The sequence below is a fragment of the Podarcis liolepis genome (genome assembly GCF_965112155.1).
Source record: "Podarcis liolepis genome assembly, chromosome: 16".
Taxonomy (NCBI): domain Eukaryota; kingdom Metazoa; phylum Chordata; class Lepidosauria; order Squamata; family Lacertidae; genus Podarcis; species Podarcis liolepis.
The window spans coordinates 27,926,658-27,953,871 of NC_139567.1; the positions used below are offsets into that span (position 1 = coordinate 27,926,658).

General features: G+C 47.2%; 1 long non-coding RNA gene across 1 annotated transcript in view; it reads right to left on the minus strand.

Moving 5' to 3' along the window:
• Positions 1 to 7,536: 7,536 nt before the first annotated feature.
• LOC310695341 overlaps positions 7,537 to 27,214 on the minus strand; it is a 54,098-nt gene continuing 34,420 nt past the window's right edge. The window contains exons 2-3 of the long non-coding RNA XR_014520018.1: positions 9,460 to 9,531; positions 7,537 to 9,024 (exon numbers count right to left, since the gene is read on the minus strand). This is a non-coding gene — a long non-coding RNA (uncharacterized lncRNA). The remainder of the gene's footprint in view (positions 9,025 to 9,459; positions 9,532 to 27,214) is intronic.

The window sequence follows — 27,214 nt, forward strand, 5'->3', positions numbered from 1 at the left end:
AACCTATGTTTCCTGGTACGGGCTGGAGGCGCCCTCGAAGGGAAAGGCAGACCCTTTTCTTCCCACAAAGGCTGGGTTGCTCATAATGGTGAAGCTAGGCATGTGCGCAGTCACTAGAAAGTTTGTGGGAACGTGTACTGCACCCAGCATTGCACCCAGCACAGGGTATCTAGATCTCCCAGAGCAAGACATGGGGGGCTGCTGTTCTCATTGCACTATCAGCCCAAAGACTCCATTTGCTTTGTAATGGCTCATTCTGCAGGCTCCAGGGATCAGCGTCTAGGTCTCTAATATCCGCCGAGACACCTGCCCGGCACTAGCTTTCCACAAGGCGTCTATTCATAGAGTGTGAGCAGGTGTCATCCCAGGAGCTTAAGCAGCTTTGACAGTCTGCCACCACTTCTGTCGGTGAGAGGCTCACCAAAACCATCGGACATCAGTCTTCATAACTGGTTCCTAGACAGGCATCTTAATTTGCAAATCAATTTGTACCAGAGACAGGCTGGATGGGCTCTGCTGTTGCAAGAGGGAGTTGAAGCAAGAGAAACCCTCCAAGGCAACCTCTGAGCGCATGGGTGGACTCCCAGATCCCAACACCTGTGAGCGTCTCTTCTCTAGCTCTCGCACTCCCCACAAAGTCTCCCGCTTTCTTAAGAGGATCTGGTGTAGAGTTGAAACTATGGAATTGGCCGTTACAGAATGTGGTGATAGCTACCATTTTAGAAAGGGACATTAGGCATGGAGGATGAGACTATCAGTGGCTACCAGCTACAATGGCGATCTACCACCTCCTGGATGAGGCACCAGGCCTCTAAGCACCAGCCATTGGAGAACAGCAGCAGAACAGCAGCCGTGCTCATGTCCTTCTTCTGGGCTTTTCCTTGGGGGCATCTAGTGGGACACTGTGAGGAACAAGATGTGGGATGAGATGGACCTGACCCAGGAAGGCTCTTCTATGTTCCTACAGTAGTGATAGTGAACCTGTGGACCTTCAGATGGGTGGGGCTAGAGGCAAAAGTAGGAGGAGCAATGAATATTGATTTGGCCTTTAACAGTGGGCTAATCTCTACATGCGGGTGGTGCTGTGGGTTAAACCACAGAGCCTAGGACTTGCCGATCGAAAGGTCAGTGGTTTGAATCCCCATGGCGGGGTGAGCTCCCGTCGTTCAGTCCCAGCTCCTGCCTACCTAGCAGTTCAAAAGCACCCCTAAGTGCAAGTAGATAAATAGGGACCGCTTTCTAGCGGGAAGGTAAACGGCGTTTCCGTGTGCGGCACTGGTGCTTGCTCGCCAGATGCAGCTTAGTCATGCTGGCCACATGACCCGGAAGTATCTTCGGACAGCGCCAGCTCCCAGCCTCTTGAGCGAAATGAGCACGCAACCCTAGAGTCGGTCACGACTGGCCCTGATGGGCAGGGGTAAACCACAAAGCCTAGGACTTGCTGATCAGAAGGTCGGCGGTTCAAATCCCCGTGACGGGGTGAGCTCCCGTTGCTCAGTCCCTGCTCCTGCCAACCTAGCAGTTCGAAAGCACATCAGAGTGCAAGTAGATAAATAGGTAAACGGTGGGAAGGTAAACGGCGTTTCTGTGCGCTGCTCTGGTTCGCCAGAAGCGGCTTAGTCATGCTGGCCACATGACCCGGAAGCTGTACGCCGGCTCCCTTGGCCAGTAAAGCGAGATGAGCACCGCAACCCCAGAGTCGTCCGTGACTGGACCTAATGGTCAGGGGTCCCTTTACCTTTTAATCTACACACACACACACACACACACACACACACACACACACATCTCAAGGCAAGCAAGAAGCATTATTGGAGTTCAAGGCTGCATTCCAGCCAGGAGAAAGCACACAAGGGCCAGTAAGGGGTGGATAGCTCAGCCGGTAGAACAGGAGATAGTGGGTTTGAGCCCCACATTGGGCAAAATATTCTTGCATTGTAGGTGGGTGGACCCAATGGCCCTCGTGGTCCCTTCCAACTCTACAATTAAATTATTCTAAGTGTGGGGAAAGTGTATGCAGGAGAGATATTTTTTTTAGTGAGGAGAACAAGGATCTGTCCCCCGGCTCTGAGGTTCCCCATCCCTGAAGATTCGGGGCAGAGAAAAGAACACCCTTCTTCACACAGCCCATAGTTAAACTATGGAACTCGCTCCCAGAGGAGCCACTGATGGCCACCAACTTTAAAAGAGGACTGGCAATTCTTCATGGAGCAGGAGAGGGCTATCCATGGCCACAAGCCACAATGGCTGTGCTCTGCCCCCACAGCTGGAGACAGCAGTGCAGAATTCTAGAAACCACAGCAGGGGGGAGGGCTCTTGGGCTTGGGTCTTGCTTAGGGGTTTCCCCAGCCATCTGGTTGGCCACTGTGAGAACAGGACGTTGGGCAAGAGAGACCATTGGCCTGACCCAGCAGCCATGCTCCCCTTATGTTCTTATGAATTAGTATAGCCCACGCTGATAATATCCTCAGGTTGTTTTTTTAAAACCTTTCCATCCAAAATCAATCCTTCCCCGTGAACCAGAGCATTGCCAGGTACTTAAAGGACAAAGGATATAGGCGCATGACTAATGTAGAGAGAGAGATGCCTATGGGAAGATTAAGATGTCAGGTGACTGGCGATTTGCAGTGCACTTATCACCCATCTTGTTAGCAAAACTACTGCCGCCTCCCAAGAAAAATTAAGGGAGGGCAAAGGGGGAGGAGATCCAGTGCCCCAGCAGAGCCTCCCACCAAGCCCTGGGTCTTGGGTTCCCTGTGCCACCCCCTAACACTGCCCCTGCCGTGACCCATTCTCTCCCTTCCATGCTCTTTCAGAGAAAGAATGTTCATTATCAGCGAGAAGACAAGTAATCCAATTGTCACTGAGAATAATTAGGAAATTAAAGCACATGTAGATGTAAAGTCTCTGATTTGAGCTCTGGTGCCATTGGTTAAGCCCCGGAGCTTTGGGGGCATTACGTTGAGCTAACCCTTGGAGAATTGCACTCAACAACTGCCTAAGCCCCCCTGCGTGGAAGGAGCAACCTCCAGCATTTCACGTTTGCACCCCCTTCCTTCTCCGTTCAACTCTGGTCTCTGTAACCTTGACATTCTCCTTGGCCCAAAGCTTTTTCTCCATAGAACAGCGCGAAAAATATACCAGTATAGCCATGTTTTCCGAGATGGTAAAAGGCGAGTTTCAAATATTTTTTTAATATATATATATATATATATATATATATATATATATATATATATTATTGGTTTTTATCATATAAAATTATAAAACATATCACAGAGTTTATCACAAATACAATCTTATTGGACTTCCATCAGCACCTCTGATAATCCTCCGTCTTAATCACTTCTTATGCATTTCCTAACTTAATATTGCCTTTACATCTTTTAACATATCATCTCTCCTTCTACATTTTTACAATATTTCTTATCTTATTCCTCACAGAACTTCTTGTAAACCTACAAACGTCTTCAATCGTAATAATCCGTAAATTTCAAATAATAATCCGTAAATTTACGGATTATTTCAAATAATCCGTAAATTTACTCCAGTCTTCGGTGAATTTCTGGTCCTGTCGGTTTCGAATCCTTCCTGTTAGTTTGTCTCAAATAAATAAATAAATAAATAAATAAAGCAAGCAAGCAAGCCCTGGGTCGTTTTCAAGCTACCTGTCCTCATGAAACCCAAACCTTCTTTGTCATCCTTTCATGGCATACAAAGGGTGCTTCTGAACTGCCGCTATTTTCAGGGTGGGTGGGTGGGATTAAATTGCATACTGGCAAATTCGAGCAGCATGGTTATTTATTTTATTACGAATATTTATATGGTTTTCCTGGACCTATTGGAATACTGCAGTCTGAAGCAGTGTCCCAGCAGAAATTGCTTACAATGTCGCTTAAAATGTCTGGGGAAGATCCAGACTTATGGCAACCCATGTCAACAGTGTCGTTTTTGATGAGTTGCCTTAAAAATAACTCAAAAACTTCAATTTCTATTATTTGTATTGCATATTTGCAAAAAAAAAAAAAAAAAAAAGCTGAACAAATTTGGGCAATAAAAACTCAACAACTTTTCCATCCGGATTTTCACTGTTTGAAATATGGCATCCCTAATATCCCATTATTCATGAAACCATACAAGAAAAACCATATAAAAAACTAACAGTGGATCTGGAGATCTGGTGGGCTTCTTTGTGATAAGGAAAGTGGTGGGGAGTAGGCAAGATAACACTGGCTTGGATGCATGATCCCCTAACCTCCCAGCAGGCAAGAGGGAATGAATGTTCATTAAATAATCAGTGTCATCTGCTCTCCCTGCAAATGGATCACGATGAATCCTTAATAAACATGTCATTTGGAAGCCTCCAAATCTGCTACCCAAAGTGGCAGCTCCTTGAGAAAAGACTATTAAAAAAAAAATCCCCATCCCCATTTTGTAGAGTTGGAAGGGACTGCCAAGGTCATCTAGCAAAGTGGGAACCACAGCTAATCACACCTGAGTGTCCTCAGTGTTGTGGCTCCGGCTCTGTGGAACAGTCTGCCTCTTGAAATAAGTCAGGTGCCAACCACTGGGTGTTTTTGATGCCAGACTGCTGATGCCAACTACAGTTGCCACTGATCTCTGTGTACTGTATGCTGTTGGGTTGATGTTATCGTATCTGCCTTTTTCTTTTGTGTGTGGCGCATCCAAGGTGCCTTTCTGAACAGGAGTCTGCTTGTCAATAGCATCCTAAACAAATAAAACTGGCATGCCCTTCAGCCTTAGCTGATCAAGAGTCACCTCCATTTTTACAAGTCCTGCATCTCCAGGCCTGCTTCAGCCCCTGGCAGCATCTCCAGCCAGGCCTGGGAGAGAGTGCCTCTGCCAGTCAGAGCAGATGGATTTGAGCTAGATGGACCAAAGGCCAGACTCAGCTCGTGGCAGCTCCCTGTGTTTGCACGTTCACACATATGTGCACACACTTACTTGGAAATAATTCCCTCCTCCCAACATACACACACCTTGAGCTCAGCAGAACTTATTCCAGATGAGACTTCTGTAAGATTGGCCTGCACAGCTTTACTTAATTGATCTCCCAAGCAAACCAATTATCACCCGCGGTCCCAGAAAATAGGCAGCTATAAGAGGAAAAGCAAGGGAAATGGTGGCAAACCATACTTAACTGCGAGGTGGAACTCTGCATTTGACGGTGAGCTGGGAAGTAAAAAGGATGCAAATGAATTGCAGTGGGTGATAAAGAGAAGGAGGGAAGAGTGCTCAGCAACCTCCTGCTCTTGAAACATTACTTTCTTGGCTGCCCTTCAGAGCTCTGGGTTGCTATGCGACTAGATCACAACCTATTTTGCCTTGAGTTGGTGCAGTGAGGGCTACGTTTTAAATGTTCTATTCACAATACAATATAGCGCGCAATTGGAATGCTTGCTGCCAGTCGTTCCTGGTAACAGTTAGGGCTTCCAAGGATCATTCTCATAGATTTGGGGTGGCTGTCTTTTAAGTGTGTGTCACTATACTTTTTTTACGTGGGATGGTTTCTTCTCTACATATTCAGCAGTGATGATAGTTCTGCAAAAAAGAAAAAAGACAGCAGGAGACTCAAAGCAGCGAGCAGGTGATCTTTGTACTTTTACACAGCACACCTTTGTCACGAACGTAGGTGTGCAGTTTTCTGGAATATGGAGCGTCGAGATCTGATGAGCCTTTTGTTAACAGGCAACAACACAACAAACTGCTTTGATCTTCAGGCAATGGATGCTGCTGGTGTCTAATTCATTAACCAAGCAAGAAAAGAATCACCATCTCATGCAAGTCGCCATCTATTACCATGCAGTAAACATGGCATTGAACTAATAAATGAAAACAAAAATCTCTCCCTTTACATACTCAACTCTGCAGGAGAGGGCCTCCTGCTGATCCCATTTCGAAAGCACCAATAAAGTAGAAGGTACCTATAAGATATTAGAGACACCTGGGGGGTGGGATGCCTCTTGACTGTCCCTACCAGAACTTTAGGCTTACACAGTTAAAGTGGACTAAAGGCCTCTGTAGCACTGAGTCAATAAATCCCCCTTTAAAGAGAAATGGACCAACTGCAGTTAGGAAAGTGTCAGGGAAAGGCATCAAAAAGTGAGAGATGAATGAATGGTTAACAGGAACGGGTATAAACACCCTGCAAACAAATCAGAACAAATGCTCCATGAAAACTGGATATAACTTAACCTCTGAGCAAGCTTTGCGCAAGGAAATCAGGATGCATGCTTAATAAATAGGTCATCCGGATGAGCTTTTAGTAAAATTGCAGGGAATCTGACCTTCCCATGCCTAGAACCCATGCAGCCTAAATTCAAACATCCCAAAGGACATCCTGTGTTTTCGTAACCAATTGCCCTCCTCTCTCCCCACCCCCCACCCCCCCATTTGCAAGTGATGGGACCGGGAGCAGCGCACTTTTTCATGTTTAAAAGCAGGCGGCCAAATTCTTCCATAGAAGACCAGCAGACAGTTGCATTAACTCCTGTAATCCCTTCCTGCGGTTTAGGAGACGCCACCCAGATTTATTAATTAAACCCAGTTATCTGGTGGCTACCGCGAATTAAGCATTTCCTCGTAATGGCTGCAATGAGGACTAATTCATTAGTAAATGTTTCCATTACATTTAAGGTGAGGGGCGACTTGGTGGAGGCAGCGAGGCTTCTGAAAGCCAGTTGTTGGAAACCGCAGGAGGGGAGAGGGCGCTGGGGCTCAAATCCTGCTCTTGCGGGTTTCCCACAGGCATCTGGTTGGCCACTGCGGGAACAGGATGCTGGAATAAGTGGGCCATTGGCCTGATCCAGAAGGCTCTTCGGATGTTCTTATGGATCAGCTCTGTTGGCCAACTGATGCAGAGAGAGAGAGAAAATGAAGAAAAGAGGGAGGGAGAGAGGGAGGGAGAAAGACAGAAAAAGGACCCTGTGTAGATAACAACAACAACAGCAGCAGCAACAACAACAACAATAATAATATTTATTTATATCCCGCCCTCCCCAGCCGAAGCCGGGCTCAGAGATAAACTGGTTATAGAGTTGGTGGAGCATTTCTGGCCAAGTTCACAGAATAAACAATCCATGGGGACCACTCAGTTTGGGTCACTTCTCCCCCTTCCCACCAACCTGCAAATTCTAGCCTTCAGGGGGACCCCATGACCTCCCGAGGGGCTTGTTGAGAGGCACTGGTGGTTGCAGATGGAGAGAGGGACAGGAAAGCTCCCTTCCAAAACCGGAAGCTTTTCATTTGGGAATTATAGGGACAGAACTACCTGAAATGTATAGAAACTTATTCATGTATGCTACTACAGCAGCAAGAATGCTACTTGCCCCAAAATGGAAAGAAGCAGAGGCAAAGGAAGAATGGATACAAAAACTTGTGGAATATGCAGAAATGGCGAAACTTACCAGAAGAATAAGAAATCAAGATAACTTTTTTTAAAACAACAACAAAAGAATGGAAATGGTTTATTGAGTATTTACAGATAAATTATAAACAGATAAAAACACTGGCAAGATGATTGTAATAACCTGCAGTTTTATAAGAGTATGTATTTAAAGAAGACAAATAAATGAGGAAATTAAGTTAATTTGGATATGCAGAAGACATTAAAAATAAATGTAAGGAACCGCAGAGAGGCGGGGAAGGAAGTCAAGTTTTGAAATGTCAAAATGATTGTAAAATTAGTGAAATGTATAAAATTAGTGAAATGTATAAACTTGAAAAGTATAATTAAATAAAATTTTAAAAAGGAAAGCTTCCTTCCATAAACATCGCTGGTTCTATTGTTATGTCACTAGAGCCCTGCAAGACTGTTGAACGGCAAGATCCCTGTTTCTAAGCTTGAGTGAATGCCAACATCACTTTAAACGCCACTTTGCCACCCATCCCATGTTGACCCTTTCCACCCTCTCCCAGCTCACGACCCTATGCCTGTCTGCTCACTGATACTAATAAAATGGGCAATATGTACTGCTACTTTTGGGGGGACAGGTAGGTAGACAGACAGATTCAACACTGCTGCATGCATTTTTGGATTCTCTCCCCCCTCCTTTACTAATTATTATATGATGCATTTTGTGTTTTATGCTAATTAACAATAATAAGCTTCCTTGGGGTTATGGCTATGGTGGCTGCCGTGAGTTTCTGGGCTTCAGAATTTATTGTCATGCCACCACCTGTTAATGGAGAAAACTGGGCACTGGGGGAGTTTGTGGATCACTTGCTTTGTAAGCAGAAGGTTCTGGGCTCAATCCAGATTGGGAAAGACTCCCGTCCAAAGCCCTGGAAATCTGATGCCATTCAAAGTAAGCAATAGATAAAGGTAAAGGTAAAGGTCCCCTGGATGGTTAAGTCCAGCCAAAGGCGACTATGGGGTTGCTTTCAGACTGAGGGAGCCGGCCTTTGTCCACAGACAGCTTTCTGGGTCATGTGGCCAGCAGGACTAAAACCACTTTTGGCCCAACGGAATACCATGATGGAAACCAGAACGCAGGGAAACGCCGTTTACCTTCCCGCTGCAGCGGTACCTTTTTATCTACTTGTACTGGTGTGCTTTCAAACTGCTAGGTTGGCAGGAGCTGGGACAGAGCAACGGGAGCTCACCCCGTCGTGGGGATACGAACCGCCGACCTTCCTATTGGCAAGCCCAAGAGGCTCAGTGGTTTAGACCACAGAGCCACCCACATCCCTGGGTAAGTAAAACTGAGCTAGGGACTGCTGTGTATCCCTGGTACTGCAGGGGGTTGGTCCTCAGGGTCCCTTCCAACTCTATGATTCTATTCTGTGAGATGGGCCTGTGGTCTGGCTTGGTACAAGGTAGCTTCCTTTGTTCCCAGGCATTTCTTCTTCTTCTTCTTCTTCTTCACCTGGATTTCCAGAACAGGGTGCCATTTCAGTGAGCCGTCAGCAGTGATTCCAGCGGTGCTTGCCAATTGCTTCTGCAGCGGAGGATAGAGCCACAGCTCCCTCTGCTGGTTTAAGGGTCAAACAGCAATGCAGTTTCTAAAAATAAAAAACAACAACGTTGCGTTCATAACAGCAGTCCCAAAAAAAACAAAAAACAAAACAAGCAGCCATTTTTTCCCAAACCTCTTTAGCAAAGCAAGATCAGGCTGGATCACTACGTCCTCTTAGCTGATAACACACTGCTGCAAGTTTGCCTCTAATTGACTGTTCCCTATAAATACTGTTTTCTATAAATACAGAAAGGATGATTCATCAGCATGCTATTATCCTTCTCCTGCAAGGATCTAAGGCCATTTGTTGGAGACATAACTCTTGCTGGTGTTGAAAGAGCTACGTCAGCTGCAGTCCACTTCTGAGCCCAGCTCAAGGGACTCTTGCCCTAGGCATCTCCAAACTACCCTAAACACACCCTATGATCCTGAACACATCTGATCTACTCCGAAGCTAAGCAGGGTCAGACCTGGTTAGTACCTGGATCAGGGCCCACTTAGGAATACCAGGTGCCATAGGCTCTTTAGGGGCTGACAAGATGAGCTCCCTGGCCTGGAAAACAAAGGAAGTCATGTCTTAGGACTGGCATAGACAAACTCGGCCCTCCAGATGTTTTGGGACTACAACTCCCATCATCCCTGACCACTGGTCCTGTTAGTTAGGCATGATGGGAGTTGTAGTCCCAAGACATCTGGAGGGCCGAGTTTTCCTACGACTGTCTTAGAAGCACATCACCCAAGAACACAAATAAATGGACTTTGCTTCTCAGGTTTAGAAAGGCCACCAGGTGGCAGTGTATCAACAGAAGAGATTTGGGTGCTCGCAGAGGTGTTTTTGACCCTGTAATGTAACCGTAAAGGAATGAAGCATCAGAGACCAATGGTCCATCTTCGAAACCTGAATTGTGAAAACATTCTCCAGCTGTAATGCTGAGGACTAGGTACTCGACTTATATCAGATTCATTTCTAAGGCTTTATCATGAGAGTTAGTGAGAGATTGTGGTTTTAGAAGAATAATAATAATAGCCTGCCCATCTAACTGGGTTACCCCAGCCTTTTCCTTTTTTTTACCAAAGTTTTTGAGATTTTTTGGGCAAATTTGCATGCCACACACACACACACACAGAGAGAGAGAGAGAGAGAGAGAGAGAGAGAGTTATTGAGCTATTTTTAAGGAAAGTCGCCAAATATGACACTGCCCACATGGGTTGCCATATGTCCAGATTTTCCTGGACATTTCAGCGATTTCTGCCCAGACACTGCTTCCAACAGCAGTATTCCGGATATGTACAGAAAATTCCAGACACATGACAACCCTACCTCAGCCACTCTGGGCAGCTTCCAATATATATAAACACATAATACAATGGTACCTCAGGTTACATACACTTCAGATACATACGCTTCAGGTTACAGACTCCGCTAACCCAGAAATAGTACCTTGGGTTAAGAACTTTGCTTCAGGATGAGAACAGAAATCGTGCTCTGGGAGCTCGGCGGCAGCTGGAGGCCCCATTAGGTAAAGTGGTGCTTCAGGTTAAGAACAATTTCAGGTTAAGAACGGACCTCCGGAATGAATTAAGTACTTAACCCGAGGTACCACTGTAAAGCATTAAGCATTAAAAAAACTTCCCTTCAGATGTCTTCTAAAGGTTGACATATCAGCACAATAAATAAACACATGCTTTCTGATGTTCTGTTCATTTCCACCCCTCGCTGCCACTCCGCTAAACTAGTTTGCACATTACTTTTGTGGCATAGTTATTATTGGAAAAACTGCATCCTCGTGGTCAGATCCAATGCCGCCCGGGTAATGTGTTCCAGTGCAGATCCCCTGGGCTGCACAGTAGTGTGTCTCTCACTCCAGTACATTACCCCCATGGAGAATGCTGATGCTGAAGCTAGATCATGGGTAGGCAAACTAAGGCCCGGGGGCCGGATCAGGCCCAATCTCCTTCTCAATCTGGCCCACAGACAGTCCAGGAATCAGTGTGTTTTTACATGAGTAGAATGTGTGCTTTTATTTAAAATGCATCTCTGGGTTATTGTGAGGCATAGGAATTCATTCATTTTCCTCCCCAAAATATAGTCTGGCCCCCCACAAGGTCTGAGGGACAGTGGACCGGCCCCCTACTGAAAAAGTTTGCTGACCCCTGAGCTAGATGTACCCATGTAATGTGTGCAATCTATGATAAGAATTGGAGTTAGGCAGAACGCGCTGTTCTTATGCTCTGGTCCTCCTTGCGTGTTTCCCATGGGGATTCTGGTTGGCCCCTGTGAGAGCAGGATGCTAGACTGTATGGGTCCCCCTTGGCATGATCCAGCAAAGGGTCTTCTTACTTTTCACTCGTGACTAATGTAGTTTGAGAGCTAACCACACATCGGAGCAGTTTTGCAGCTCCAATCACATTACAAAAAGGTGTTCTTATAAGGGGGCCTGCATTTAATCTTCAGCTTCATTATAGAAGCATTGGAAGGAAATTCCCTGGGATTCAATTGCATTTGAAACTTATGCTGTGCTCTGGAACCTCATCATTCAGTCACAGAGGTGTATGGGCCAGTTTATCAGTGATAGCGTGGGGCATTCTATAGTCTGACCTATATATCAGATATTAGGTAGGTAAAGGGACCCCTGACCATTAGGTCCACTCGTGGCTGACTCTGGGGTTGCGGCACTCATCTCGCTTTATTGGCCAAGGGAGCTGGCATACAGCTTCTGGGTCATGTGGCCAGCATGACTAAGCCGCTTCTGGCGAACCAGAGCAGCGCACGGAAACGCCGTTTACCTTCCCGCCAGAGTGGTACCTATTTATCTACTTGCACTTTGACGTGCTTTCAAACTGCTAGGTTGGCAGGAGCAGATACCGAGCAACAGGAGCTCACCCCTTCACGGGGATTCGAACCGCCTACCTTCTGATCAGCAAGCCGTGGGCTCTGTTTATTTAACCCACAGCGCCACCCACATCCCTTATATCAGATATTAAGGCTGCTTATATTAGGTTGCACAGCATTGCAGTAGAGAACAAACACTGCATATAAAAGTTCCTGGGTTCAACCCCTGGTGTTTCCACTTTTTAAAAGTATCAGGTCCTTCCCCAACATGGTGCCCTCCAGATGTTTTGAATGCAGTCCTCACCACCCCTTACAATCAGCCATGCTGGCAAGGGCTGATGGGAATTGTAGTCCAAAAAAAATCTGATGAGTACCAGCTGAGCTCTACAAAGGTAACTGAGACTGAGGAGGAAGGTGGCAGCTAGGACTGGTTGTGGGCAAGTAGGCAGGCAGGTGGGGGCTGGCCAAAGGTAGACTGGGACTGGTGGGACACTGCCCCATTCACCCGAACTCACCAGCCTCCACTGCCTGGAGGTGGAATTCAGCGTCGCAAATGAGCAGGATGTTTTCCTTTCCCCATCCAATATACACGGATGTTCAGGTCAGGCTGCGGTGCCCAGGAGCACATCTGAGGCCCTTTATAGCAGCATCTGGAAGCTGTTAGAGTGTTAGAGGAAACCACAATTACTTAATCAGGCCGTGTCCATCTGCATTAGCCTTTGCCATGGGAAATTTGTCATCATTCACATGCCCTGTGCAGAACAGAGCCCAGCGCCACCTCTGCACATTGACCAGTCAGGTGTGAGCAGTCATTTCTCCCCAGTGATCAGGTAGCGCAGGATAGGGGTGGGTGGAGCTGTCACTTTTGGTTTCTCTCTGTGTTTTTTTAAGTCCTTGTGCAACTTCTTCAGCTTTTTAGTGACCATTTCAAGTAATATACACATTTTCCTAGTGCAGGTTTTCCCAATATACATATTTATGTGCAATGTTGTCCTGAGGGAGGCTCTTCTGGTGCCTTCATTACATATTTTTAGGCACCAGGTGGAAACCTTTCTCTATAACTAGGCCTTTGGCTGATTAATACTCTATGGCCTTTTGCAGTCCTGTTTTTCTAGAAAAAGAGGTGCAGGAACTCACCCTGAACACCTCCCTCGTTCTCTTAGAATGGCAACGGCGCCCACCTGAGAGGTGCCGGAACTGAGTTCTGGTAAGTTTGGTTGAAAAAAGCGCCCCGCTTTTAAATGTGTTTGTGGGAGCAGGGTTACTGGTTTCTTCTTGTTTTATTATGTATTTTGTATTCTAGTTATGTGTTTTTATGTTGTGAACTGCTCTGTGATCTTCAGACAGACAGACAGACAGACAGACAGATCCCAAGTACAGTACAGTGGTACCTCAGGTTAAGTACTTAATTTGTTCCGGAGGTCCATTCTTAACCTGAAGCACCACTTTAGCTAATGGGGCCTCCTGCTGCCGCCGTGCCGCTGGAGCATGATTTCTGTTCTCATCCTGAAGCAAAGTTCTTAACCTGAAGCACTATTTCTGGGTTAGCGGAGTCTGTAACCTGAAGCGTATGTAACCTGAAGTGTATGTAACCCGAGGTACCACTGTACGCTGCATTCCCATGGATGCTCCAACTACAACAAACAGACAGATGGCTGAGCATCCCGGAGAGACTCCGAACGGAAAGAAGGAGCCAAGAAGAGTCCTGGGGTCATTTCTACATCAGCAGCCATTCCCAGTGGAAGCACAAGAGGAAAGGCAGATGATGAGCAGCCTCCTCCATCGGCTCTGCACAACTTGTGCTGCCACAGCTGGAGCCTGAAGACCCAGCCGCCTCTTTCTCTCTCTGGGGTGCTGCTGTGCAGATTTCCTTTAGCTCTTTCTTAGCCCATTTCCCACAGTTCATTTCCTTTGTTTATTGGCCTGTGAACTTTTCGTTTCTGCCGCTATCCATGCTTGCATTCCTCTCCCCCCCCCCAACCGCCCTGCTTTCTTCTCTTCATGTTTGGTTATTTAGGCTACCCTTCCCCAACCTGGTGCCCTCCAGCTGTTTGGATGACGACGACCATCAGCCCAACCAGATAAGAGTTGTATTTCAAAACAGCTGGAGGGTGCCAGGCTATGGAAACCTGGTTGCAGTGTTACAAAAACCTCTGCAATATGACATAGCATCCGTCTCCTAACAAAGTTTCTAGTCCCTATGGTGTAGAAAAGAAAAGAAAAGAAAAGAAAAGAAAAGAAAAGAAAAGAAAAGAAAAGAAAAGAAAAGAAAAGAAAAGAAAAGAAAAGGAAGTCCTCTTTGGATGCTGTGTTATCTTAAGGTTGCCCGGTACCAGGCTCAGTCCCATGCAGATAGTGTGGGGCAGGACTCTGGGGCAGATGCTCAGCGCCTCACTCAACACGATAGCCAGAAAGGCTCCCCAATGCAACAAGGCTGGCTTGCCATGTTTCCAGGTAATGCACTTTGACATCAAAAGTGGTGGGCCAATAATAATAATAATAATAATAATAATAATAATAATAATAAATAATTTATACCCTGCCCATCTGGCTGGGCTTCCCCAGACACTCTGGGTGGCTTCCAACAAAGCACTAAAATACAATAACCTATTAAACATTAAAAGCTTCCCTAAAAAGGGCTGCCTTCAGGTGTCTCCTAAAAGCTTGGTAGTTATTTTTCTCTTTGATATCTGGTGGGAGGGCATTACACAGGGCGGGCGCCACTACCGAGAAGGTCCTCTGCCTGGTTCCCTGTAACTTGGCTTCTTGCAGTGAGGGAACTGCCAGAAGGCCCTCAGCACTGGACCTCAGTGTCTGGGCAGAACAATGGAGGTGGAACAACTTAAGGCTCTTATAGGGGCCCACCATTTTTGAGTCTGATGTTATCTAAGCGAGCCTCTAGTACAGACAGACAGCTCAGGTGTGCACCCACTTCCAGTCCACAGCTCCTGATGCAGCCAGGGACGGTGCTTGGAGATGCCCCTGTGATCTTGCACTGCATGGATCTCCTTAGTGGGAAACAAGAATGAAAGAAGAGCCTGCTGGACCAGGCCAACGGCCCATCTAGTCCAGCATCTTGTTCTCACAGTGGCCAACCAGATGCAAACACACCCCCCCCCAGGGAAAACCCACAAGTAGGACCCAAACACAACAGCACCCTCCCTTCCTGCAGTTTCCAGCAACTGGGATTTAGAAGCATTGCTGCTTCCACATGCGGTGGCAAAGCATAGCCATCACAGCTAGCGGCCATCAATAGCTCTTTCCTCCATGAATCTTCCGAATCCTCTTTTGAGGCCAGGGACGCGGGTGGCGCTGTGGGTTAAACCACAGAGCCTAGGACTTGCCGATCAGAAGGTCGGCGGTTTGAATCCCCGTGAAGGGGTGAGCTCCCGTTGCTCGGTCCCTGCTCCTGCCAACCTAGCAGTTCGAAAGCACGTCAAGTGCAAGTAGATAAATAGGTACCGCTCTGGCGGGAAGGTAAACGGTGTTTCCGTGTGCTGCTCTGCTTCGCCAGAAGCGGCTTAGTCATGCTGGCCACATGACCCAGAAGCTGTACGTCGGCTCCCTCGGCCAATAAAGCGAGATGAGCGCCGCAACCCCAGAGTCGGTCACAACTGGACCTACCTTTACCTTTAAGTTGGTGGCCACCACAGCCTCCTGTGGGAGGGAGTTCCACAGTTCCACAGCACTGCATGAAGAGGTCCTTCCTTTTCTCTCTCCTGAATCTTCCAACATTCAGCTTCGTGGGATGCCCATGAGTTCTAGTGCCGTGAAAGAGGGAGAAAAGTTTTTCTCCATGCACTTTCTCCATGCAGTGCCTGATTTTATAAATTCCTATCACGTTGCCTCTTTCTTGCCTTTCACTCTGATCTAAAACAGCATCGGATGCTGCAACCCTTCTCCATCCCTGTTGCTCCATCCCTGTGACCATTTTGGCTGCCCTATTCTGAACCTTTTTGCATTGAGACAACCGGAACTGCACACAGGGTCCATTCATGCGCTTGCCACGTCTCTGTTGGAGCTGCTGCTGAGTCACCGTGCAGCTGCTGACTCATTGTGCGGCTGTGGGAGAGTGACTCAGGGCTTCCCTCACTGCAAGGTGGGAAAACAAATCCTTCCTCTGTGTGGTGGGCTGAGAAGGAAAGTGCCCAAGGTTATCAGAGAGCCTAGCAAGGATGCAGCCTAATTAGCAGACCGCTCCTCCATGTCCTAGGATGAAATGCAAACAGGTCCTTGCTGGAGCAGAAAACTTTAAAGAATATCAAAGGAGGAGTGATTCTCTTTTGCCACCCGCCCCTGTTTGGAGGCTCCCTTTCTCTGCCTCTCATTCAAGCCTCTCCTTTTGTGAGCAGGGTCTGCAGGCCTTATGTGGCGAATGCAGATTCTTTCACCCTATTCAAGGAGAATCTGAGGCAGACAGGTTCACACCCCAGCAGGAGAAACAAGCGAGTCCTTTTCATTAAGAAACGGCTTTCATCCCACAAGCCTGACAGAGGCAGCAGTGCCAAACTCTGGTTCATCTGGTGCCTCGGCTCAACCAGTAATGAAATGAAATAAACTGCAGAGAGCCGCTTATTTTCCATTGATGTATTGCTCCACAGTATAATAATTATTTTTTATCTGCTCAAAGCCTAGTGTGTCCTTGATAAAACATTTAAGTAGGAGGCCAAACTAATAGCAAAGAGAGATGGACGCTGTAGCCCTGAGGACACTTAACGAGGATTACGGCCCATTGAACAGTGGGGCTCGGTTCCAAATATTGACATCATCCATACATTGCCCAATTCAGAATGCCTTCCATGCAGTTAAAAGTGAAAGTGAAAACCCATCGGAATTATCAACAAGTGCTCTGAGGATTATTTATTTATTGCATTGATATCCCACCTTCCCGCCTCCCAGGAGCTCAGTGTGGCGTCCATGGCTCTCCCTTTCCTCATTTAATCCCCACAACAACCCTGCGAAGGAGGTTAAGCTGAGAAGCAGTGACTGCCTCAAGCTCACCCAGTGAGTTTCATGGCCGAGTGGGGATTCGAACCCTGGCAGTGGCGTAGCGTGGGGGGTGCCAGGGGTGCCAGCCGCACCGGGCGCAACATCTGGGGGGGCGCACTCGCCACCTCCAGAGTCGCCGAAGAGCCTCGGGGCTCAGCTCCTTTGGGAGGAGGGGTCGGGCTGGGTGACCAGGGGGAGTAGCAGGCGCTAGCAAGGAGGTCCGGAGCCGGAGCCTGGCCAGGATCGGGCGCGGGATGGGGCGCAAGAGGGAGGGGAGAGTCAAGCCTGTCCGCCCCGCGAGGACTGCTGCGAAGAGGCGGGAGGGAGAGGAGGCCCCTTGGGAGGAGCGGGCAGGTGCTGGGGCGGCAGTGCCGGGCGGGGGCCGAGGGGTGGGCGCCCCCCTGCGCGGGCATCGCCTCGCCGCCGCCGCGGGCTTGGCTGGGCGACCGGCTGAGGGGAAGCGCCAAACAAGGCCAGGATCCAGGCCCCCGCTCTCCTTATTTGGCACCCATTTCCGGCTCCCGGGTGGCCCCCTCCCACCCGCTCTCGCTACCAGTGGAAAGAGAGACGGAGGAGCAGCGGAACCCGCAGCCTTTGCAGGCGCTGCCGGCCGGGAGAGGGGAGCGCGGCCCCGGCCAGCCGAGGGATCTTGTGGCGAGGAAGGAGCCCAGTCTGCGCCCTCCTTCCCCACAGAGCTGCAGAGGGAAATCAAGGTTCTCCTGCTAGTTTCTCTTCTTCTCTCCCCCCCCCACTGCGTTACAACCGTGCCCCCCCTCTCGGTGCACATAGCACGATTGCAATCTCTCTCTCACCCCCCCCAAGTTAAACTAATGGAGCAAGCCAGCGCCAAAGATTTGTAGAACTGTGAATACCCGGCCCAGGCAGCAGCAAGAAGCTGGCAGCGGCGGCAGGTTAGGGGTTAGGGGCGCAAATTACTTGCCTTGCCCCGGGTTAGGGGGCGCAAATTACTTGCCTTGCCCCAGGTGCTGACAACCCACGCTACGCCGCTGAACCCTGGTCTCGCAAGGTCCTAGTCCAACACTCTAACTGCTATACCACGTTGACTTAAGCAGGGAGCACAACCAACTGCAATACAAAATTCACAGTGCTATCGAAACCCCTGGAATCAGGGTCAGACGGAGTGGAGGTGTCCCTTTACCAGCCCCTACCAGGGAGCATTGAAAAGAACCCCACCACCACGCCAAATGCTTTGAGGAACTGCGGGGGGGGGTAGCTGACACAGGTCCCTGTGCAGACCCTGCCATTGACACATGACAGCAGCAGGCTCAATCCAGGCCTTTTTGCACAGTAACAGGGCATTTCTTCCTGGCCCCCACCTCATACCTTGACCAGCACAAGCTCCAGGGCTGTGTATGTAGCCTGTAGCTCCATCGGGTTGGCCAGAGGTTCTGATTGAACCCTTAGTGAAGGAATAAAATTAGGCTAGCAAGAGCAAAATGTACTTTAACACAGCAAAGCTAAATAACAAACAAACACCCAACCCACTGAAGATCTTTAAAACCATCTTAAAACATTTGTGAAAATAAGAAGGACTTTGTTGGAGCCCCAAAGGCCACCAATAACATAGGCATCAACCAGGCATCTTTGTGGAGCATCCCAGAACTGTGGGTGCTCCTGTCGAAACAGCCCTTTGTCTAGCAACTGCCCACCACACCACATTCGAGGAGCTATTATTATTATTATTATTATTATTATTATTATTATTATTATTAATATACCACCCTATATCCGGGGGTCTCAGGGCAGTTCACAGAATAAAATCAAGATAAAAAACTACAAAATACATAATAAATACAAAATCAACCCAATAACCGCCGCCCCCCCCAAAAAAGAACCAGCATTTTAAAAAGGGTATAGGGTGTAGATCATGCCAGGCAAAGGCCTGGTTTAAAAGGAACATTTTTGCCTGGCGCCTAAAGGTGTCTAATGAAGGCACCAGGTGCACTTCCCTGGGGAGAGCATTCCACAGACACGGAGCCACTACAGAGAAGGCCCGTTCTCATGTTGCCAGCCTCTGGACCTCTTGAGGAGGAGGCACACAATGAAGGGCCTCAGAAGATGATCTCAGGGTCCAGGTAGGTTTATATAGAAAGAGGCGGACCTTGAGGTATTGTGCTCCTGAGCAACAGGGTCTTATGGTATGGGAAGGTCAGAATCATAGAATCGTAGAATCATAGAGCTGGAGGAGACCCCAGCGCCATCTCATCCAACCCCCTGCAATGAAAGCATCCACGGCAGATGGCCATCCAACATCTGTTTAAAAACCTCCAACAAAACAGAGCCCAGAGCCCAGCACCTTTTGAGGGAGTGCCATTCTGCTGGGAGGAAGTGATCTTTGGAGTCCCCTGGTCCCAAGCCTTTTAAGTCTCTAATGGTTTTAAACAACACTTTGAATTGGCTTGGAAATGGACTGGCAACCTGCACAGACAAAGGCCCTGATCATGTTTGAAAGCACAAAGGGTTGAGAAATCTGAAAGTGCTGCTTCTCACAGCGATGTTAACTGAACCCCCCCCCCCCCAGTATAAGAGTCCCAGGCTGAGCCAAAGCGTCAGAGGTTGTAAATATGGGAACATCTGCATTTCTTATGGGTTATGGTTTGTGTATGTCTATGTCTCTTTATAAAACCAGATGGCAGCTCCTTTACACTTTAAATACAGACTATCCAAATGCAAAACAGACCCTGGAAGGCGTGCATCGCTCTATGCACAGAACGGGTGGCTGTCAAAAATGACGTTCTCTTCTAGCAAGGTACGTGTCGGGGAAAGACAGACGGTGGAGCTGAGTCAGTGTTTAATATATCTACACAGATTTAGGGAAATTTGATGCTCTTGAAATTGTTCTCAAAGTCAGCTGTCTCTTGCCTTAATTCAGATGCTTTGAAACAAACCAAGACATGGTCTCCGTTTCTTAATCTTTTCCTTCATGTGTAAACGGCACGGTATTCTTTTCGTTATTGCCTGGCCTTTCTCAACATGCTTCCCTCCAGATGTTTTCTTCCACAGCTCCCATCATCCTCAGCTGGCAGAGCCACATTGGAAGGACCAATGGGAATTATAGTGGTACCTCGGAACTCGAAGGTAATCCGTTCCAGAAGACTGTTTGACTTCTGAAACGTTTGATTTCCGAGGTGCGGTTTCCGATTGGTCAACAGCTAGGTTTTTGCACAGTGGAAGCTGTGTTGGACATTGGTGTTCCAAGGAACATTCGAAAATTGGAGCACTTCTGGGTTTTTGGCGTTTGGGAACTGAAAAGTTCGAGAATGGAGCCGTTTGAGTTCTGAGGTACCACTGTATAGTCCAAGGCAGCAGTGCTAGGTTGGGCAGTGCAGGGGGCAGCATTTCACACCAGGCCTCCCAAACACTGAGTGTCGCTGCCAGTAACCAAGAAGGGGGAAGGAGGAAAGGGCTTGGGGAGCTCCCTGTGGTGCAGGCACGGCAGCAGAGCATCAGATTGGCTCTGCTGCTGTTGCTGCACTGCACTGGGCTCCCTGCACTTTGCCCCTCTCTGTTGGCTCCCTCCGCCATTTTGTTTTGCTTTCCTGCCCTCAAAAGGGATCCCTTTGGTTTCCAAAGGTCTTGACGCCGCAGAAGGCCAGCTGTTCTGCATGAGGGCACTGCCACTTCATTAACAAACTTGATCAAACCTCTCAAAGCGAGCCTTCCATTTTAAAGCAGCGGAACCTGTCCAAAGATGGGATTATCCACCAATTTAGGAGTTTTACCCAGCACCTAGGATTTTTTCCCAGTGCTAGGCTGACATATACACACCTCCTTTACCTAATAAGACTTGCAGACCTGTTCTTTATTAATAATAAAGAGAGCCAGTGTGGTGTAGCATTTAAGAGCGGTAGACTCATAATCTGGTGAACCAGGTTCGCTTCCCCAGTCCTCCACATGCAGCTGCTGGGTGACCTTGGGCTAGTCACACTTCTTGAAGTCTCTCAGCCTCACTCACCTCACAGAGTGTTTGTTGTGGGGGAGGAAGGGAAAGGAGATTGTGAACCGCTTTGAGACTCCTTAGGGCAGTGATAAAGCAGTATATCAAATCCAAACTCTTCTTCTTCTCTTCTTTTATAACCCCTAGGTTAAATTATTATAACACATTATATGTGGGGCTGCCTTTGCATGTGATTCTGAAACCGCCATTAATTCAGAATGCAAATGCAAGACCTCCTAACTGGGACCTGGGGTTGGAAAGGTATCTTTCCTTTGCTTAAAGAACAACACTGGCTTCCAGGCCCATTTCAAGGCTCTTTCCAAGTATTGACGCTGTCCTTCACAGCAGGGCTGGGCCCCCAGGTGTTGCTAGACCATACCTTCATCATCTCTGATCATCAGCCAAGCTGGCTGGGGCCGATACCTCACTTTTTCACAGCTTGGTGCCTGAAGAATTGCCTCTCTCCACATGAGTCCACAGAGATCACCTTCTCTGAGGTGTTTCTTCAGGTGCCCCAGACTGGTGACTGGCAGGCAGAGATCTTGCCCTTTCAGTGACAGCCCCCCAATTATAGAATCTGCTGCCACCTTCTTCTTTTTTTGTAATTTCTGTGACAACAAAGGCAAGGACTATTTTATGGCGCCTTTATGTGTCAGTTTTATTTCCATTGTGGATTTTTATGCCCCTTTGCTCCTGCTCTTTGGGGATTTTTTTTGTAAGCAGATTTAAATTTGTATTTTATTATTATAGAACTGTGTTTCAGTGTGTTGACTGAGGTGCTCTGGGAGTGTTTTCGAAGTGTGGGATATAAATCATTTAAATAATATTATTTTAAAAGCACCTGTAAAGTATATTCGATGATAAACAGCTAAGGGGAGATGACAGGGCCTGAAATACAGTGGTACCTTGGTTTCTGAAAGTAATCTGTTCTGGAAGACTGTTTGAGTTCTGAAACGTTCGAAAACTAAAAACTCAGTACAGAAGCCTCAAAATGGAAAACTCAATATGAAAGACGTGTTTATGGTTCAACTTCCGAGGCACGTTCAAAAACTGAAGCACTTACTTCCGGGTTTACAGCATTCAAAAATTGAAATGTTTGGCAACAGAGACATTCAAAAACCGAGGTACCACTGTATAAGGATTCTGGGAGGTGTAATGTGTGTGCAGTTATATAAGAGTTATATAAGATGCACCAAACAACATAAGGTGTTTTGGTTCCTCTCAGCAACCTCAGAGTGTGCATCTACTCCTTAGGAATGTTGAAGGACCCTGCTGGACCAAGCTAATGGCCCACCTAGCCTAGCATCCTGTTCTCCTAGGGGCCAACCAGATGCCCCAGACAGAAGTCCACAAGCAGGAGCCAAGCACAAGAGCCATCTCCCCTCATGTGTCTTCCAGCAACTAATATTCAGAAGCATTGCTGCCTCCGACCATGGACAGCACCCACAACGAAACATTATGTGGCTTTTATCTGCAAAATCACCCCCTGGGGTCTGCATCCCTGGCCAGCCAAGGTCCATTTTCTCATTGCGTCTTTCTGGGAATGGGATGCTGAAGCAGCTATAAGCTCTGCCTGTCTCCATCAATCTACCAGATCGATACGGCCCAGAGCAGGCATCATTATCTGTACGAAGAACCCCCTTCCTTGCAACAGCCGTGGCTTGTTCTATTAGCAGCCCATTGATTCTGACATTTTGTTGGCTTCTTGTCAGACTCCGACAGAAAAGCATTCCTTCCCCATTATTATAAATACAGGACCCGTCGTTATTTCCTCTCGGCCAAAGCTGTGTTGCAAAGCCCAGATCCGCTGTAGATTATTACTGACAGGTGCTCATTTGCAGGACAGCACACAGCCTGCGAACTGGGCCATTTGAGGCCTTTTGCTCTCCTCTCCAAAGACTTATCGAAGGAAGAGTTGGGAGGTGTTGGAAGGCATCTGCCCTGAGCCCACAAAGTAACTTCTCAGTAATTGCTTCTTCTTCTTCTTCTTTTGCTGCTGTTGCTGCTAAAAGCATCAGAGGGAGGAAAGGGGAAAGACTGAAGAAGGCAGCCATAAAAGATTCAAGAAACAATCTCCACCATGGTTTAATAGTTCACGTCAGGACAGAGAGAGCTACTCTGTTTTGCGGTTTTCAGCTAGAAATCCCAGACCTTGTGGCTGGCAGTATCACAGCTGGGTTTCAGGGAATGGAGTGAGGGGGGATTTCAAAAATGGCATGAGCCCCTAGCCAGAAAAGCCATGACAGGCGGGGGTGGGGGTGGGGTGTTGATGCATATGTGTGGGTGTGGTGAGGAGAGGAGAGGAGAGGAGAGGAGAGGGAAGGAAATCAATGCAGTCTAAATGTTGGCCACAGGCTTCCAGGGTCAAAGGCATTTTGTTCTCTTCTTGTTTTTATTATGTACAGTGATACCTCTGGTTATGTACTTGTTCCGGAGGTCCGTTCTTAACCTGAAACTGTTCTTAACCTGAGGTACCACGTTAGCTAATGGTGCCTCCCACTGCGGCTGCGCCGCCACCGTGCGATTTCTGTTCCCATCCTGAAGCAACGTTCTTAACCCGAGGTACTATTTCTGGGTTAGCGGCGTCTGTAACCTGAAGCGTATGTAACCTGAAGTGTATGTAACCCGAGGTACCACTGTATTTTGTGGTTTTATCTTGTGAAACACCCCAAGATCTACAGATGAAGAGCAGCATACAAATTTTAACAGCAACAAGCCAGACACCATTTTAATTTTCTTTAATTTTAAATAAGTATCTCATGCAGGGGTAGGGAACCTGTGAGGCCCCCCAGATGATTTTATGCTTGAGATGAAGGTGCTTACCAGAAGGAGAGGGGGAGGGGAAAGGCACGGGGAGCTTGGCACCGTATCATAGAAAACATATCAAAGTGGTTTACAGCAATGAAAACATACAGTAAAAAACAGAAAAATTCAAAATGAACAACAATTAACCGTTAAACACTGCTGTATCTCCAAGGGTAGAGAGTTCCACCGGACTGGACCAATGATGACATGAAAGGCTCAGTTTCTCATTGCTGTCAGGTGAGCCTCGCCAACGCAGGGGACAACCCGTGACGCTCCTGCAAAATGATCTCCATGAATGAGGTGGTACATAAGGGTTCAGGTGATCCCTGAGGAACCCAGGACTTAAATTGTTCAGGGCTTTACAAATTACTACAAGAACTTTGAACCTGGCTCGGTAGGAAGTACTTGGTGGCAGATAGGCTGTGTCTGTGTACTTTTTGTACAGCTGCTTGAAAAATTGGGGGTGTTTTATCCAATATGCCTGAAATCTGCCAGATCTAACAGCTTGCTAACAGGATGTTTGTAGATTTCATGCCACGTGCATTATAAAACAACAAAGTTAGAGGCAGCAGAAGGCTGGCTGAGTCTCCCACTGAAACAAGTGGGGGAAATGGGGGGAAATAAATGAACCAAAAATGAGTGGGAACTAAACTTCAAAATTAATGAGAAAATCTCCATACACACAGACACAGACACAGACACACACAGAACACTTTTTGCACACCCATACCAACCCCCAGTTTCAAATACCAGTCAATTCTGACAATATCTCCAGGACCCCACACAGAATGAGGAATAACGGAGTCCAATATTCTGTGGTTTCTTTGGACTACAAATCCTGAAATATTCAATCCTGGAGGATAATAGCTTGAAGAAAATGTCCCAGAAGCACAAGATCAGCTGCCAGATTCACTGTTAGTCGGCTGCCGTGTGCACAGGGAGGTGAGCCAACTGCTTAAGACAGAAACTGATGGGAGGGGGGTATTTTAAAAATTTGGATGAAATGATCACAGGCAGCCAATCCACTGGAAACTGGCAGGTTCTTGCTCAGACTGATCCAACACTCTCTTTTAAAATGTTTCTGAATGTATGGAAAATGCTTGATTTGGGTAAACATTTAAAGCCTGGTTCTTCTGCCCCCACCCTCCAAGGAAAACGTTGGAGACAGCTGCTTAGAATCAGGCTCTTGGCTTTAAGAAATAGGAGAAAGGGCATCTCCCCAACATCGAACTCAAGATTGATTTGTGCTGAAATTGGACTGTGAAAACGGTTGCAAGCGCGGCATGTGCAGCACAAGCCGTCTTGCACTTGGACTGACTTCGAGGGCCGTGATGCTGCTTGAACCAGGGAGCAGGATTCTGCACAGTTTTCTTCCGGTGAGGCCGCTGTCAGGAGGAAAAGGAACAAAGCCAATCTTGACAGTTCCCTCTGCCCTCATGCCTTGTCAGCTAAATCTGGAGGGCACCAGACTTGGGAACAACCGCTATAGTTTGTTCACCAAGTCTTCACTATGTTCTTTGTTTAAATTGTGTTAATTTTGCTGCCTATGCATCTAAAACAGTGGTTCCCTAAGAGGATGGTAGCACCCCCAAGTGGGGGGGGGATGGGCAGTGGGATTCCCTAGCTAGGGGGTTGTTAAGAGGTCAGGGAGTGGCAGGCAAGAACTGGAGGTATAAATGACTCTCGGACTTTGACAAGCTGGTATCACTAGATCAACTTCATTGGTTTTGTTAAATTGACTAAACTAAATAGTTTTAACTGGATTTTCAATAAATGTGCAATTAACTGTTACTGTTTTGAATGTTATTATTCGGAAACTGCTGTTTCTGAATAATGCTTATTACAGGGTATGCTAGGGGACACTGGGGATCGTGGAACCAAAGGGGCTGTGGCCTGAAAAAGATTGGGAACTACTGGTTGTATTGCAACCCCATTGAGAGCTCTGGTAGAAACAATAGCCAGGATATTTTGACTTTTGAAAAGTGACTAATAGAACCTCACTTTCCCAAGAGCGCCTCTGACAAACCACTTCTTCTCAGCAAGCACAATGCAAGAGCTCCTGGCAAAATGGGACCTAAATAACGCTCAGTATTTCTGCAGAGAGCTTTCGTAGTGCTCAAAGCACATCTTCACAAAACGTAGTCTTACGACCTCACAATTTTGATGATGCAGAACTGGAAAAAGAATCAGATGAACAAAGGAGCAAAAGTTTACGAGATAACACAGCAAGGCACTTGGTCCAATTCATAACAGTTTCCCAGCCGTCAGAAAACCAGACGCTTAGGCAAGCAAGCCCTCCGTCAAAATATTTGCTAATGTAACAACCATGCATAAAAATATCATTTCTTTGCAAACCCATCTTAGAGATGTGAAATTTTATGAATGGTTCAGTAAAGCTGGATGAGAAAACAAATAAATGGACTGAGAAGAGGCTGGAACGTGTAATGATTCTACTGAGAGGAAGAGAATGAAAGAACACTATCGAACCACCAAGAATCAAAGCACAGAGAAAGGTCAGCAGAACATCATGACCTTTAATTCAGTCTACTCCTCCCCTGCCCAATTCCAGCGTGTGCATTTTATTTTAGCTGAGCTGAATGCACAAAAGGTTGTGACTATAAGCATTACACACACACACACACAGCCTTTGTACCTGTGGCTGATTTTAAGACAAGAGGACAAGGAGGCCAGTCTCTGGCCTGATCTTTGCAACCATATTGCCAGCTTGCTGCAGCATGCGGATTGCTCAGCTCATTGTATTTTACAGGCTGCTTTGAGCATCATGTTTACCCTGCAGGAAAGCGGCAGTGAGTCACCCTGTGATATTCTAGTGGCATTATCCATTCATTCGGCAAGATATTTGGGGATGATGAACCAGAGGAGGTGTGCTGGGGTGCTATTCAGCACAAGGACATAAAAGACAGAGAGAGAAGGAGAGAGATGGGTAACCTGTGGCTTTGAAGTCCTTCTTTGAACTGGCATTCCCATCAACTCCATCCAGAATTCTCAATAGTCCAGGATGACGGGAGTTACAGTTCAGAAAATCTGAATGGTTATGGGTTTCCCCATTTTTGGAAGAGGAATTTTTGAAGTTTGATGCCCAATTATTCATGAACCAAGCTTCTCCCAATGGGCCTGGCTGGTGCCAAAGGAGCCTCTCTCTCGACTCTCCTCTTGTTTTAATGCTGCACTTAGTTGTTCCTCATCTCTCTCATACCACTCTCCCCTACAATTATGACACTTTATTCCAAGTCCATGGGAAAGAAAGAGAGAATCTATCCCTTTAAAGATCTTTCATCAGCTCCCGGTGCCTAAGGCAGCAGATGTGCTGATTAAAACACTTCCTGACACTGCAAAGGTGGAGAGGCGCAGTGATGGGTTTGCACGGTTGCCTTCATCATCCAAATATTGCACTTCATGCTCTCTCCATTGGCCCGATTCAGAACAAGGCAGCTCCTGGTATTTGTACCCCTATTACAATAGCAGTGAATAGATTTGCAATTGACTCTTAAAAATTATTCCACGTTGCTTTTGCAACTGCCAGGAAAAGACAGCAAGGGTGGTACTTAACACCTGCCAAACTAGCGAAAACGTTTAAAAAAGAAAAAGGCAAATGTTGGAAATGCAATGAAGTAGAGGGATCTTTATTTC